Source organism: Apostichopus japonicus, chromosome 16, assembly GCF_037975245.1.
Source record: "Apostichopus japonicus isolate 1M-3 chromosome 16, ASM3797524v1, whole genome shotgun sequence".
Taxonomy (NCBI): Eukaryota; Metazoa; Echinodermata; class Holothuroidea; order Aspidochirotida; family Stichopodidae; genus Apostichopus; species Apostichopus japonicus.
Window position 1 is genome coordinate 16,925,667 of NC_092576.1, and position 15,444 is coordinate 16,941,110.

The 15,444-nt window shown below is 35.9% G+C and overlaps 1 protein-coding gene and 1 long non-coding RNA gene across 10 annotated transcripts in view; both read right to left on the minus strand.

The window, feature by feature from the left end:
- The window catches only part of LOC139982981 (neuronal acetylcholine receptor subunit alpha-9-II-like), a 209,595-nt gene that overhangs the window by 32,842 nt on the left and 161,309 nt on the right, over window positions 1-15,444 (minus strand). Inside the window, exons 7-8 of one of the 9 annotated variants that reach the window (XR_011798455.1) lie at window positions 10,766-15,444; window positions 9,820-10,073 (exon numbers count right to left, since the gene is read on the minus strand). The exon at window positions 10,766-15,444 is cut by the window's right edge and continues 1,167 nt beyond it. The exons of 6 other annotated variants lie outside the window; for them this stretch is intronic. The gene's annotated coding sequence lies outside the window, so the exon portion shown is untranslated. Of the gene's footprint in view, window positions 1-7,241 lie in introns of those variants that run through there. 2 more of the 9 variants (XR_011798454.1, XM_071996282.1) reach the window with 2 other exon arrangements.
- On the minus strand, window positions 749-5,609 carry LOC139982998 (uncharacterized). Its single transcript, XR_011798464.1, has 3 exons — window positions 5,016-5,609; window positions 3,114-3,334; window positions 749-2,392 (listed from the first exon to the last, which is right to left on the minus strand). It is a non-coding gene; the product is annotated as an uncharacterized lncRNA (long non-coding RNA).

The window sequence follows — 15,444 nt, forward strand, 5'->3', positions numbered from 1 at the left end:
ATACTGGTGAGGGTACCGGATGACGGTATTGGATGACGATACCGGGGACCGGGATGACACATTTTTGTAAAGAATTGATGGGATTTTTTATAGCTTGGGGAGATTTTGGCTTGGGTGGATTTTGTCCTAGGGGGATTTTGTCCAGGGGGATTTTGGCTCTGGGGGATTTTGTCCTAGGGGGACTTTGTCCGGGGGGATTTTGTCCTGTCACCCTATTTAGGTATTAGTATTGGACCAAAAACAGTATTAATGTCGGCACGAAACAAACGTTAAAGAAAGGTCAAATGTTGTTTGTCCATCTCTAACATCCCTGGTGGAACCATGGAAATATTTGAAAATTGTCAGCACTGTGGCAAGTCCCCCAGACATTTTGATATGTTACCATTATAGTTAACAAATTGGGTAAAGCCTGTTCATGGAATGATGATAAGCAGCCCCTCTACTTTTATGTTTTTGACAAAATACTATACACTCAAAGCCAGATTTTTAAAGCAAAAAAATTATGGCTCAGGAACTAATGGTATACTGGCAGTTTTGAACTAAAATCGACAGTGAATATTACATGAATTGCATCAGAACATAATTTAAGTAATGCATATAAATGCATGCGCAGTTGCAACTGTTCACTGTATGTTTATTTTTTTTTCACTCCTCAGAGGAATACTGCTACAAACAGTCAAACAACAAACAATTTTCAATTGATCAGGAATACAACAGAAAGTGTCCATTTCTTTTCACTACTGTACAGTATACTGTGATGCTGACTCAAAACATAAACAGAGATATAGGCAGTGAATTTGATTGCTTAAAATTCATCAAAAATTGTTGAAAATTTGTTTTTTTAAACTTCTACCCAGAAATCTGGCTTATTACCAAACACATACAGTAGTGGAGATTAGCATGATATTAAAAGACGAGACACAATAAAAATTGTACAATCATATTCAAGCAGTTGATTGTATTTTCAATCCCAGTTTATATTTTCCACAAGATTTATTTCACATAAACCAGGATACTTGCACTATTTCATGACCTCAATTTACTGACCTTTCTCATACATGAGAAACATTTTGGGAACTAACTTATACCTCAAGTATTTATCTAGACTTACCAGTATAGGCTGTATCTAATACCGTAACCAATGCAAATTACCACAATATCATGGAGTTTCCATGCTTGGAGGGACAAAATTATACACTATACCCCTGGATTACACAATTTCATACCTATAGTTACAAGTGTTGTGGTTTTACAGTATGTTTCATTGGGCTGCACTAGGTTTCCATGACATTGGTGCTAGTTGCATGTGCCTTTGCTGTATTCACTCCCCTCAATTTTGAGGGGAAATAATTTAATTTTGTTTAAAGAATAAACTGGTTCTTGGTGTAATAAAAGACCACAAGCTTTCAGTAATTAAGTCAGGCCTAACATTGTAAACTTTTCCCATAGCATAACCCCTGAACCCCACTTGTAGAATTGTGAAACTGTGGTTCAGAAACAATGCAGTGTACCCCTGGAGATTTTGAGGGATAAAAATTTGAAAAATTTTTATAATAGTAATCTGCTTAACAAATACCCTTAGTCCTGCACAAGTATCTGTGTGGTGGTTGTTGAAAATTACTGTACTATGGCTTGCTGATCTTGTTTGGAATACAAAATTAAAACATCTTAAAACATGAGAAATGCATTTAAGAACAGTTAAAGCAAGGTAAGGCAGCAAAATATCCAGTAACCTCAACACTTAAGCATCAGGACCACTTCAGTTGTATAACAAGTTCCATGTTCTTGACAAGCAGCTGCAAATGTTCCCTAATACTTACAAAAACATGTAGTGCCACAATGTCACCAAACTAAAGTATTTCAAGAAGTACATTGCAAAAGAATGAGTCCATTTATACAGTTAAATACGTAGAAGACTTCCCATGAAGACTGGTCTGCATTCTCTTGGTTCTGTCTGCTTGAAGCTTATACTATTAATTTCCTCTATCTTTTATATGGTGTAACAGTGTAACATATCCTGGAACTAGTTAGTTTTCTGTTACTGCTCTGCATTTATGTGAAGCAAATACTACATTACTGTGCCAATCCAACAACTATTCCCAGCAACTTCCTAACTCCATTGAAAGATGTGCTGTGTCCCAGAGGATATACATGAGATGTGTGAATCTACTTCGCGATTTACAGGACATACTTTTGCTTTGCTTGGCATCGGCTTCTATGCAAGCTTTTAATTGATAAGCCCAACAAGGAGCTACTGTATACCACTATGTACAGCATGATGAAAAGCTTGGTTGATGATTGTATTCACCCCACTGTAAACTGTGTGATAATCTTGCCTTGCATTTCTAATTAGAGCATATCCTTTGCTGTATTAGCCTGTAGATCTATCCATCTGTTGGTACAAAAAGAAAAGCTTTCTCTTAAAGATATGCTGATTTGGTCCCAATTATAGCACGCGCAATATAGCTTGGAATGTTTTGCGATTACCGATTAGACCTCACATGACCTCACACTCTACAAATGAAGAAAACAATGAACTGCTTTACAAAACTAAATCTCCTGTAATTCAGCCAATATTTTAATCATCTCACAACCTTTCATATATACTATTTTCACTGTAAATTTCAATTCGTTTATCCATCCCATTTTGGGCCCATTAATTCTTGATTCATCTTGCCTTGTATACAACATTACACATTTTATTTATGCAGCCATGCATTCAATTGGAGCTGAAACAGCTCCCTACCACAGGCAAGTGCTTTTAAAAGTTGCAAGTCATTCAAGCTTTACCAATTGTAAAGGTTTCAAAATTTAAATATGCATGTACATTTTATGTGGACCTAGCCTGACAATTTGGTGTTGTCTTGCATTGACCTTTAAGATTAAAAACCAGAGAGTGGATATAGCTCTAGTGTAGTTAAATACTATGGACATAGAGGAAAAGATACCACCACATTAACCAGATCATACAAAAGTTTTCATCCCTTCTGATTGTTTCTTTCTTCATTCCATAACTTTGGAATAAATTACCTCAGATGTTACTCGTATTTGAGATAATAGAGTCCTATGGTATCAAGTTTATGCGATGTCAAACCTACAGAATATTAACTTACTTTTTGGTTAATTCAGAAAATATCTTCCATTTTGCTGTCAATGATGCAGTAGGTCACCACATCAGTCTGTCCCAGGCGGCATCTGTGCTCTAGCTATGATTGCAACCGTTCCAATATTGACTTTTTCACTGCATGGCAGCTACATCGTACAGTGTTATTCCCTTGGATAGTGGGCTGTTGTCATTCATCTTGAGATTGAGAATGTTGATCATCAAATTTGTCTGAGAAAACATTAACAGTGCCAATCAAATAAATATCAAATGGTCAGAGTGTAGATGTGCATTATTTCAATTTTTATTGTACACTTCTCTCCAATATATTTTGGGCCAATACAGAGCTCAGATCTTTAACACTGAATGTTGCACATTTAGTCAACTTGGTGGATCTAAATAGACTTAACAAAATGACTTACAGTATATGCAAGGGAGGGGATAGAAGGCTTTATCAAATTTTTGTGTTATATATATTTTTGGAGGATGTTAACTTTTAATTAGGTGCACTCAGCTTTTGTAATAGTTACATTATGGAAATGTACTGACTCAATAACCTTTTGGATGCATGGCATTGTTATTTTGTACAAATTTTGGCTAGTTATAAATAAGACACTTGAAACACAATGCATCACTTGAGAGACTTAGATTAAAGGTATTCTGCATTGGCCCAAATCTGATGCTGGATTTTCTAGTATTATATCCTTTAACTGTTTTTATTGATACCCTCACTGGGATATTCAGACATCTTACAGTACAGTGGTGTTTAGAATGTCTGAGAATATTTTGGAGAGTAAAGACTTCCAAGAACTTTTTGAAAAGTTCTAGCAGTTATAGCATCTCTTATTCAATACAGGCTACTTGTAAGTTGCATTTGCATGGTGACTTCAGTCTCTAATAATCTAGGCATAGCTACTGTACAGTATAGTAAAGGCTTCATAATTGACGCACCCCTGTAATTGACAAACCTTAAATTATTACTAGCAATGATACAGCAGGCCACCTAAACTTTTTTTGCAGTCAAACAGAATTACATATTTCATGAGTTTGAATCCATTTGAGGTATTTGCTGACCAAATTGTGGTATTTTTTAAGCTTTTAACACCCCCCCCCCCAGTTTTGCACGTTTTTTGGCCATTTGGAAATCTTACACCCTTAAAATACCCAACATTACCTCAATATGATAACACTACTCTCTGGGACATGACCTGTCAGAGCTTAGAGGCTCAGAGCATAGCAAACAGCATCTAAAGTCAATGGATGTATACTAAGGCCTACACTACAGTTAGCTTATCGACAAATGTGTCAATTTAGGGGTATGAAAGAACTTGACACGGCAGACATTTTGTGGTCAAATTCTGCTCAATTGTACGGTGCATAAGCACAGAACCTTAAATATTTTGAGATCAGAACATTTCTGAGGAACTACACATATGAAAAACACATACAGTTGAGTAATTTGGATTTTTCCTTGATAGATATCATTGATCAAATCCTTAAGTGCGTCAATTAAAAGCCCACCATGCTACAGTATCTGGTCATGATTAGGGCAATGTACAGTAACATAATTGTCCAGCAAAATCTAAGGCCATATATGATACATACTGTACACGCACAGTAGGCTACTTGAAATCTAATTTCTCTGGCAGTTGGTATTAATTTGTAGCTCAAACTACAGACCAGTTTACCCTTGACCTAATGCTAAGGTAGTGTTAGGACTTGGACTATGGTCCTAGGCTACAGTCGAACGTAGGCTAGGCCTTACAAGTTTTAGGCTAGAAGCTAGTCTAGACTATAGTATTGAAATATGGGTATGAACAAATAACGTGAAGCTGTATGCAACATCGTTATAATATCAACGTTATTAATATCACCAAACTAATTATTTATTGACTAATCTCATGGACCTTACCTGAAGTTGTTGGTGAGACGTTTTCGTGTTAACGGTACTTTTTTAAGAAAAAGTCTTGCAACAAGGAAAGAACCTGGGCACGAAAACCAAACTTCCCGGCGAACGACTGACCCGATCTCAAGCCCAGTCCCCTTACATCGGGAGGGAACAGATACTACACATCATCTTATATTAGCCGAAACTGTTATTGGGTTGCATGCAATGCAGCCTACGGGTATGCTTTAGCGTTAGCCCTGGCGTATACAGTGTACACAGTGTAGAGCGTATACACTGAATACAGGCAACTGCGGCTGTCAAGAAAACTACGGATGCCTGTACGTCAGGTCAACTTATATACCAACTGGGGGATATACTTTGAGAGCAAGACTTAGGTTTACCGTAAGGGTTTGACCAATTGGATTTTTCCTTGCCAAATGACCCAAAAAGTAGGTAGCAACTTATAACGACTGATATGCAGTCCTAGTACCATAAGGTATACTGATGTAAAATTTCAAGTTGATCCAATCATTTCACCTCAGGTAAACCTAAGCACCAACTTGGAGAAGTAAACGTAAATACCAATCCAGTGCTATATATATATATATATATATATATATATATATTTATATATATATATATATATATATATATTTATATATATATATATTTATATATATATATATATATATATATATATATATATATATATATATATATATATATATATATATATATATATATATATATACATGCTAAGGTTACTCTTACTCTTAGGTTAACAACAATATATATATATATATATATATATATATATATATATATATATATATATATATATATATATATATATATATATATATATATACATGCTAAGGTTACTCTTACTCTTAGGTTAACAACAACAACATCTGACAATGAAGACGACAATGATGTGCACTGACAATGTTTATTATTTATGTAAAAGATCGGAAAGAAGCAACATTTAATGTGCATCACATCCCCCTAGTGTCCTTAATTGATCTCCACTATGCAGTCAAATGTTGAAACTTCTTCAATTGCCCTAACCATTACATCATGACCTTAGAATTTCAACTACTCAGGCTCTACAAACACCAAAATAGGTCTATATTTAAAACAATTTAACAAAATTATAACAAAGGCAGGCTAACGTGTCCACGGCAAACATTTGTAAACCAACTCAAAGTTAAAATTATGCAGGCTACTTTCTTTTGTTGGGCGATACTCACTGACAAAAAACAGTTAGCTGGCGTGACTTTTGTCTGATAGCGTTTGGGTGTATTAGTATAGATGGTGCACTAGGCTGATGACAAATGTGGGGATCCACTAAAATGAGAGAACGCACTTACGCCTGTTAGTAGGAGGAACAAAGTGGACAAAGTAGGCAGCAAAATGAAAATGAAAACTGTTGAACTATGCAGATTATTTTTTGACAGGTATTAACCAGCACGGTCTATGACGTAGGAACTAACTAGTAAGGTAAGTAACACCAAAACTAAAGCTAGGGTTCGTTGAGCATTTTGAATCAGTGAGCGTTATTGCCGTAAATAGCCATTGTGAATCATTCAAGGTGAAAAATATGATTGTTCTACACATGAATACGGGACCGTGGCAAAATGCCAAGTCTTTATCATTCAGCGAGTATTCTACACTGTCAAGGACATTTAAATAATATATAAAAGCCTACGCGCAAATCACATGATATGAAAGGAGGAAGTAGCAGTAGCTGGTCCAAAGTGTCACATTCTACTACCAGCAATCAACAAATAACACTGTAGTTGCGTCACGTTCAATTGGAAACTTCTTGGGCGGAAAATGTATTTCTTTCACATACATGTACACTTTGTTTGTTTCATACCGGTCTAGATTCTCCAAGCGATTGACTGACATTACGTCATTGACTGCTTCGTCCTGTATGGTTTTCATTGTCGTCAGATTCATCTGTTTCTGGCTCAAACAAATTGGGTTGTGTGTCTCCTTGAGGTACAAATTCGAAATCCTCATACCTATCCTCTTCAGACTATAGCATTTTATCCGATTCTGAGCCGTCTGTCTAAGTCCCCCCCCCCTCCTTCGCTATCTCTCCTTGTTTCCCCCCTTTGTCACATCCCTTCTCCTAGATCTCTTTGACCCTTTTTTCTCCAAACCCTTCCTGTCTTTGTCCTTCTGCAGTTTATTTTAACCCTCTTCCCTAAATCCTCTCTTTTGTCCCTTTTTTCCTACATCTCCTCTTCCCCCGTTTGTTTCTTACTTCTCGCCATCCTTTGTCTACCAATCCTCTTGCATCAATCTCTTTTGTGTTCACCCTGCCTGTGTTCTGTGTTTGTATTTGTCCCATGTAGTTTATGTTACTTGTCATTCAGCCTCTGAAGAAGGTACTGCTAGGATCGAAATGTCAGGCCCACTTACTTTTACACATGCTTTCATTATGGATAGTAGTTGTAGTAGCCTCGTAGATTCATTTGAAAGTTCTTATTTACTATGAAGGATTTTAAGAAACATTGTAGATTGAAAGTTGTTAAGTTTTTTATTGGTAGATGTTTTAACATGATTTATTCACCACACGTTAAGACACGAAAGCAAAAGTAAAGACAGTGCACCATGGAATATGATTTTTTGACTGTATTTCTGAAATGTAAAATGACAGTGATGATGTCATAACTGTAACCGGTTAATCGCGAGAAAAACTATGCGTTTAATCGACTACAAAATAAATAGTCGAATATCAGCACTACTGTATATTTCAAAGATTTCGAAAACATTTATCATTCTGCATGAATGTTAATAAATATAGAGATGAACTGTAATATGAAAGTTTACTCCAAACCTTTGCACCGTCTCTACTATTTGCACTTGAAAATTAAATTCCCTTCAAAGCATCACAATGTAACTGTGGAGTTGCCCTAATACTTACTTAAACTAAGTTAAAGTTAGAACGCATGCCTAGGCTAACGATCTCCTAGGCCTAACTTACCATAGGCTAGGGCAAATAGGGGACCTAAGTTAGGGCTTGGATACTTTGGCCTAGTAACTTATACTGTAGCCTAGATTATAGGCCTAAGTTCTAAGCGAGATTTAAATTGAGTTGGCTAGTATTACTGGATCAAGTCTCTCTCGTATCCGGCCGGAGTGTTATAATTTTCACCATACCATTGGATAATAGTTTGGCATCGAGTTTAACAACGGATAATAGTGTGGCATAGGTTAGGGATTTCAAATGTGGTACTTGTAAATAGTTATTGGTAACTGTCATTTGTCTCTGTCTGTACATTTTGTCGTTGCATTTAAATGTTTCATTATCATTTTGATATATGTTGTATTTGTGAAAGATTATTGGTAATTATATGTTTGGTGATATTGTGTGTTTATTATGTCGCTGCATTTAAGTCATGATTTATTATGACAAATAATAATGGTGATAGTGTAAATAACAGGAATATAAAACATTTCATTTGTCTCCATGTGCGTCAAAGTGATATAGTTACATATGAAAGAAATGAAACGACACACCATTTGAGTTCAAAATTCATTTCATCCTTATTCCATTCTATATTTGCCACAATTTATGGTCACTACAATGAATAATGACATAGCTTGATTAGGGAAGCTTTATGCGATTACGATGTTCCTTCCTATTCTGCTAATACTGAAACCAGAACCTTTATGACGGCAGTGTCTGTATGAATGTATACGCCAATCGGGTCCATTAATGTGTTTCCACAAAGCATATGTAATTAACAATATGAAAAGCGAAGGTTCATTCTGGCAATAACTTGGACCAGTGGTATGTGTATGCTGCCATAAGTCAACAGCTGGGCCTCATCCATCAGCTACCAACCAATCACTCAGCAATACAGCGACAAATAGAAATATACAGAAATATAGAAATAAACATATAGCAGAAATATATTGGTCCAAATCATAGAGCAGTATTGGGTGTAAGGTGAAACAGGCAATGAGTGAAAACAATGGTTTTTACAGGCCATCAGATTCTCAGGAAAGGGAATTCGTTCCTCCCCTCAAACATGCCAAATGAAAATAGTACTCTGAAATTGTAGAAATTTGTTTTATTTCCCAAATTTACATGTTCACACACGAGCAACAGTGTACACAACCCTCAACCACATCCAATGCAACGGAAGTAATACATTCAGTAAAACTGCTGTGTGAAGCTCTACACACAAACTATACAACCAATTCACAATAAGAAACATCCCTCTCTAATTATAATGAGGCATGATCCTCTTACTAGCATTTGGCCTATGGTATCCCGCAGAGTTATCCTTGAATCCATGACCTTACGTTAGACAGCTAGAGCTTATGAAGCCATAACCTAACAGACTAAGCCTTACGCCACATAAAAATAAACCGCCATATCCTTGGCTTAAATAGCAGTGGGCCTACCGAACAATTTGTGTGATTTACTCACGTACTTAGACCTAGCCTATGCTTCTCCATCCTCCTAAATTATTTCAACATGCCTAATCACTTCGGTAAGCTATTCCGCTCCTTCCCCCCCCCCCCAAAAAAAAACGGTATTTTCATTGTTAGTTTGTTATCATCGATTGCAACTTTGAAAAAAAACTTTTCCACAGATTTTGCATATTTTAAATAGTAAAACATTGAAAACTGGCATAGCTACAGAAAGATAATTGCACGCAAATGCTTCTTTTCTACCTTTTTCTTGAACTACGACATATAAAAGACTATAATTCTGCCTACTGTCGGGATACTCAAAAATATATATCATATTAACTATACAGATTACAAACGAAACCATATTTGTTACATTTAAACTACTACAAACCTCACAGAAAAAACCTTACAGCGAATCCTCACAATATTATACTTTTGATGTAAAACGATTGCGTGTCAGGAAGTCTTCTTCTTTTCTGTTATTAATATTAATATGAGTGTTAATCTTGCCCAAAACTGAATTAGTCCGCCAACTTCACGCCTTTTTCTTCACGAGGAGTATGCTTCAGACAGAGATACATAACAGTAATATGGTTGAGTTATTTGTGTTCTTCCTTTTATACATGCACCGCTCAAGAGATCACTCTGTTAGGTTAAGTGTGAAAGTGATACAAACCGTCAACAAGTTCATATACAAAAGATATTAGGTATTTTTAGCAACTATTGTATGTAGTCAAGAGGGTTCTTAATCCTATGCACTTAAATACTAAACTTTCTTTTCGTTTCCATTTTGAAAAGTCTGTTAGGTTATTAGTTTACAATAGAGTAGCTGGTGAATAATTACCTAAAACTTGCATAATTTTAAAAGAAAATAGCAATATTTTATAGAGCCAAGAGGGTTCTTCATCATATGCACTTAAATACTCAGCTTTCTTTTCGTTTCCATTTTGAAAAGTATGTTAGGCAAGAAACGCGTTATTTTTTATTCTTTTATAACAACGAAGCACACATATTAAATTTCATTCTATGATCTCTGTTGTACATTCAAAATAACGGTAATATTCGCAAATATCTGAATCGTGAAGCCACTGAGAAAGATATACACATCTTTAGTTCTTCGATAATGGAAACGCGATTTTCTATGGTCGTTCATGAATTGAAATCGCTCGACTTTAACGCCTTCAAAATACCGCTGCACGAATAGTTACATTATCTACAAAGTCTTGTCACATAAAAACTATTCTTAAAGAGTTACATTCTTCAGGCTTTACTATATGTGCTTACGACACGTACAGTTCAAGTATTCATTACGTGACAGTAGCCAAATAGAAACCTACCCTGTACCTACAAAATTTCCCGTTTTTGCATGTTCAAGTCACTCTCACTGGATGTTGAAATCATCTGTGTCACTTCAAATATCTTGGTTGCGTTACACTCATCGTTCAGTTATCTTCCCACGGTTGTTCACACTAAAGGTGACGTATAATATTGAAATGAAACTATACATTAAACAACCCCTATATTTAAATGGTGATATCCGAATATACTTTCAAGTATGGAAAGTTCTGTTTAACTTTCGTGGGACACTTCCACTACATATGTCACAGGGGTGTTCAACTTATAAGCTGTCCAAGATTACATTACAACTAAAAAATGTTATACATAACGCCCTGTTAAGTACCCTCACATAACTACCTAAAAAGTTCCTGAATTACTTTGGTTCACTACCTTTCAAACTTTATATCTACAACAATTCTGCAACTTTGAACAAAAGGTCTAGAAGAAGTAGCACCTTTTTACATATTCAGAAAATGACCGCTAGTGAACTACAATGACCGTTATATGAAAAATATTGATCGCATGTAGGAAAACATAACTCACACAAACCAATCACGACATTTTAGTCCTATCAATCATTGCATTAGCTGTGGCCTACGTGGGCCCTCAATGACGACAATAAAATGTTCCTCACAGATTTGGTTCACCACCACTCAAACTTTATATCAACAACATTTCAGCAAATTTTGACAAAAGCTCAAACAGGAGTGGCATGTCTTACGTTTTCAGAGAATGGCCCTTAAAGGAATGAAAATTTGACGAAAAGACAGTTGGTCAAACACGGTGGCAAAAAGTGATAGAAAGTCGGCAAAATTGAGCGATAGCTATACCACGACTGAAAGCGTTCAGCTGACTATCGTGATAAGTTAACCATTTATTTCAAGATAATATTATATTCACTTATAAATTAAGATCTTTCAATCCTCGGCAAGTTTACATCAACCATTACACACAGTCTTAGCAAAATAATTGAGTACCCTCTATCGAGTAACCTTAACTGACTTGCTATTTTACTTTCGAGTTTCTTTTGCATGTCTACCATAAAATACTGCTACTTTTGTTTAATACCAATTGGTTTTAGAGTAGTATCTTTTCTGTTTTCTGTATTGGTATTGCAGTTAAATTGTTAATTACTTAAAGAAATATAATTGGAAAGCAGAATATGTAAAGATAATTCAATAATTATTTGCAAGAGTGAGGCAAAGTATGTCAACATAACAATCATCTGTTGCAACGTCTTCAGTCAGTATCATGTCTGGATATAACTCGAAGGAAGATAAAACCTACCCTTTATTTGGAGCTACATTGGTGAGATTGACATATATTGCTGCTGTTTACAACAAAACTTCTAAACGAAAGTAAAACATAACCTTGAGATATTCACGTAGTGCATTGGTAAGGAATGCACACAAGATTTTTATTAGTGGCTTTCCAAACTGAATAAACATCAATATTTTCAACATTAACCTGGTCTGATATGATGATTTCTAAGGGGGACAAAGTGAGTTTTGAAATAATGTTGTAAAATGCGATTCTGTAAAATGACCTAGTCATTTCATTTTTACTTCCATTAGTTTGTAGCGATTCTTATTAGGAGCTAAACGTTTAGGATGTTATACAGAAAATTTTATTTCATAATGATTTGAAAGAAACCAACGTAAATATATTTATGATACCAAAATAATAACCTTAGTTTGTCAATCAGTAATACCTTTAATAAACCTAAAACAAGGCCACATCGATTCGCAAAATATGGAAAAACCACTACTTCGATATTAACGTATGTACATTTGCAAATATCAAGGTTAGATTAAAAAAGATGACCGATGTGTAATACACCGTTTCAAACACTGCTACCAGTCTCGGTTGTATTGCTATTCTACTTTTATGTTTTCATTAGGTTTGAAAATTGCAATTTAAGCATGTACCCTTTTACAATTGAAGATGCTGGACTACTTTGTTGAACAGTTAGCTTTTTATTGAGAAATCGAAGCCCCCATCAAATTACCCGGAAACATGCTTAAAATGTGGATATCGTAAAAAAAAAAGAGATAGGAATAGCGACATAAAGTTAGCTAGCACTTATGTTTCTTGGAATAAGACATTACAAGACTTAAAACCTCTTTAAGAGGACTAGTAATTAACCCTGATGTCTTCACCTCCAGACCAACTGAATTTAGACTAAACAACTTATCTTTTTCACTCACTGATACTCCTCTCTGTAGTCTTTTATATATTAATTCAAACCTCTAATTTATTAGCTGATGTGATGACCGGTTCAAGAAAGGGGCATATGAAAGACTCTGGTCTGCCGGTTCGGTAAATCGTGCTAGGGTTCAAGGCACACTGGAGTTTTCATAACTCTCCTGTAGTGGTTTGGCACTTTTTTGTGGCATAGGATCCCGAGTCATGTCTCCCTTGATGTCACAAAAGAACCTGGGAGGACGCTAAGAAGGTCGGTCAAATCGACATGAAGCGTCTAAGTAGCGTGCGTGAATTCTTGCCAGAGGGTCGAAACACTCTTTGCGACCGGCATGCTTGGAGGCACCTATATTGAATATACGGACGCTTTTAAGAGCCCTTGCAACATTTCATGCAAATATCAAAGCGTTTCAACTAGCGCCACCATTATTCATAAAAGCAGAAATATAGATATATTAATGGGATTATATAATACGCTAGGAAACAAGCAATCCCATTCCCCCTCTCCCTTCCCGCAATAAATGGCATTTCTTTGCTGTTAGGTATTGTTTCAGTTTGTTCAGAAAAGAGAATGCAGACAAAATGAGACTGATTAGGGGTGAAAACACTATTAATATACTACAGACCCTTACCAAGGCCGTCAGTCCTTAACATAAACTAATCGAGCCCACTCCCTAATAAAATAATATGCAGTCATGGTGATAAGGTGGTAAGGCTTCCCATGTTATACAACAGCGATACACTTGTTATAAAGAGAGCGTCTGCAGATGGATTGGACTGAGTCATATTTGCAGTTTCACCCATACACAGACTATCCACAGACTATCCACAGACTATCCACAGACTATCCATATACTATCCACAGACTATCCATATACTATCCACAGACTATCCATATACTATCCACAGACTATCCACAGACTATCCGCACAATATCCAGACATTATCAACACACTATCAACAGACTATCCACAGACTATCAATAGACTATCAACAGACTATTCACAGACCATTCTAAGACTGCAAACTTTTAAAATTATCCATTTGGAAAGTGAAAACGTCAGGACTATGCAAGATAAACCCTGGGGTGCGATTTTGTTTTCAAACAGATTTGCAATTACGGAGTTTTTAGCCAATCAGATTGTTCGTAACGTCAACATCTATAATAACCATCGCTAAGAAGTCGTAAGACAAACACTGAATCAGAAGAGTGATAAGGTCAATAGGTCTTAAAATGTCAAAACATGAATGATTTCTTTGACGTCACTGAAACAGATTAATGTTTGTTTTTGATTGACTTGTGACACTTAGTTTAGTCTAGTTACGGGGTTTCCTTCCAAACACTCTAACTTTACTTTTAATGCTTGGATCACATATGTTTACCTTACTTATGATACTGTAACGTTTACTCAGTCTAAGATTCCGGGGGCGCCTAAATATTCCCTACCGAGGACTGGTGGTGGTATGGAAACAAATGCGGCTTAGATGGTTGTGTCCTAGTAACGACGAGCCTTGAATCTCGCTATCATATGCACAGAATGAAATATATGGATAAACGAGTAAAGGATGGAGTACTGAGATTTTGTAATTTATTGCTAATATCAGCCACAATACATCAGCATGAAGACCTCAATAACAACTAGAAAAACGAGGTCTCAATACCGATGTGCAGTCCTATAACGATACGTACAAATGTGTTTAAAAGACGAATACAAAAACAAAAACAAATACAAATACGACCACAATGGTCGGAGCCAGGGCTACTACCAAACCGAACGATTCATAACAGGAGAGAAAAGACCGACTCACAAGTCTCGAGATCTGATCCACCTGAGCTGATGAACAGACGTCACATGACCTGTAATACGTCACCGTCTAAATGGAAAGCACATGTGGCTATATACACAGTGACATGTAGCTTAGATAAATAGAGGGCGACAGAGATGATGACCCACGGCATCACAATACAAACGCTACATTTCATCGGGTTCGTATGTACGTTATCCAAGATTCGTGAGCCGTTCTATTTAAATGGAATTCGTTTCGTGGAATGGGTACACTAAAATCAACTTCACGACGCGAGTTTACGAGTCTTGAATGAAATTACACCAAAAATTACTGCAGCAATAGTTTGAATCGGTACAATAAGTAATTGAATTGCGCGACTAGATTAGGACTCTAGTTAGTTCTTGTTTAAAACTTGGAAAATGATACTCGAATAATCAAGGTTGAATTTACAAAACTTTCCTGTTGAATTATATGTTTCTCCATTGGGGTAAATCATATATAGAGAGAACCATTGAATAAACACCGTACATATAGGACAAGTATTTCTTCGTTATAACGAATAGATGCCGACATTTTGGTAACCTCGAGGTGAAGGTTTCTATGGTGTAAAAACCTTCCTGCTTAAGTAATCATTAGTACATTTCTAACATCTTTCATTGATTTTCTATCCAATAAACATATAATTTAA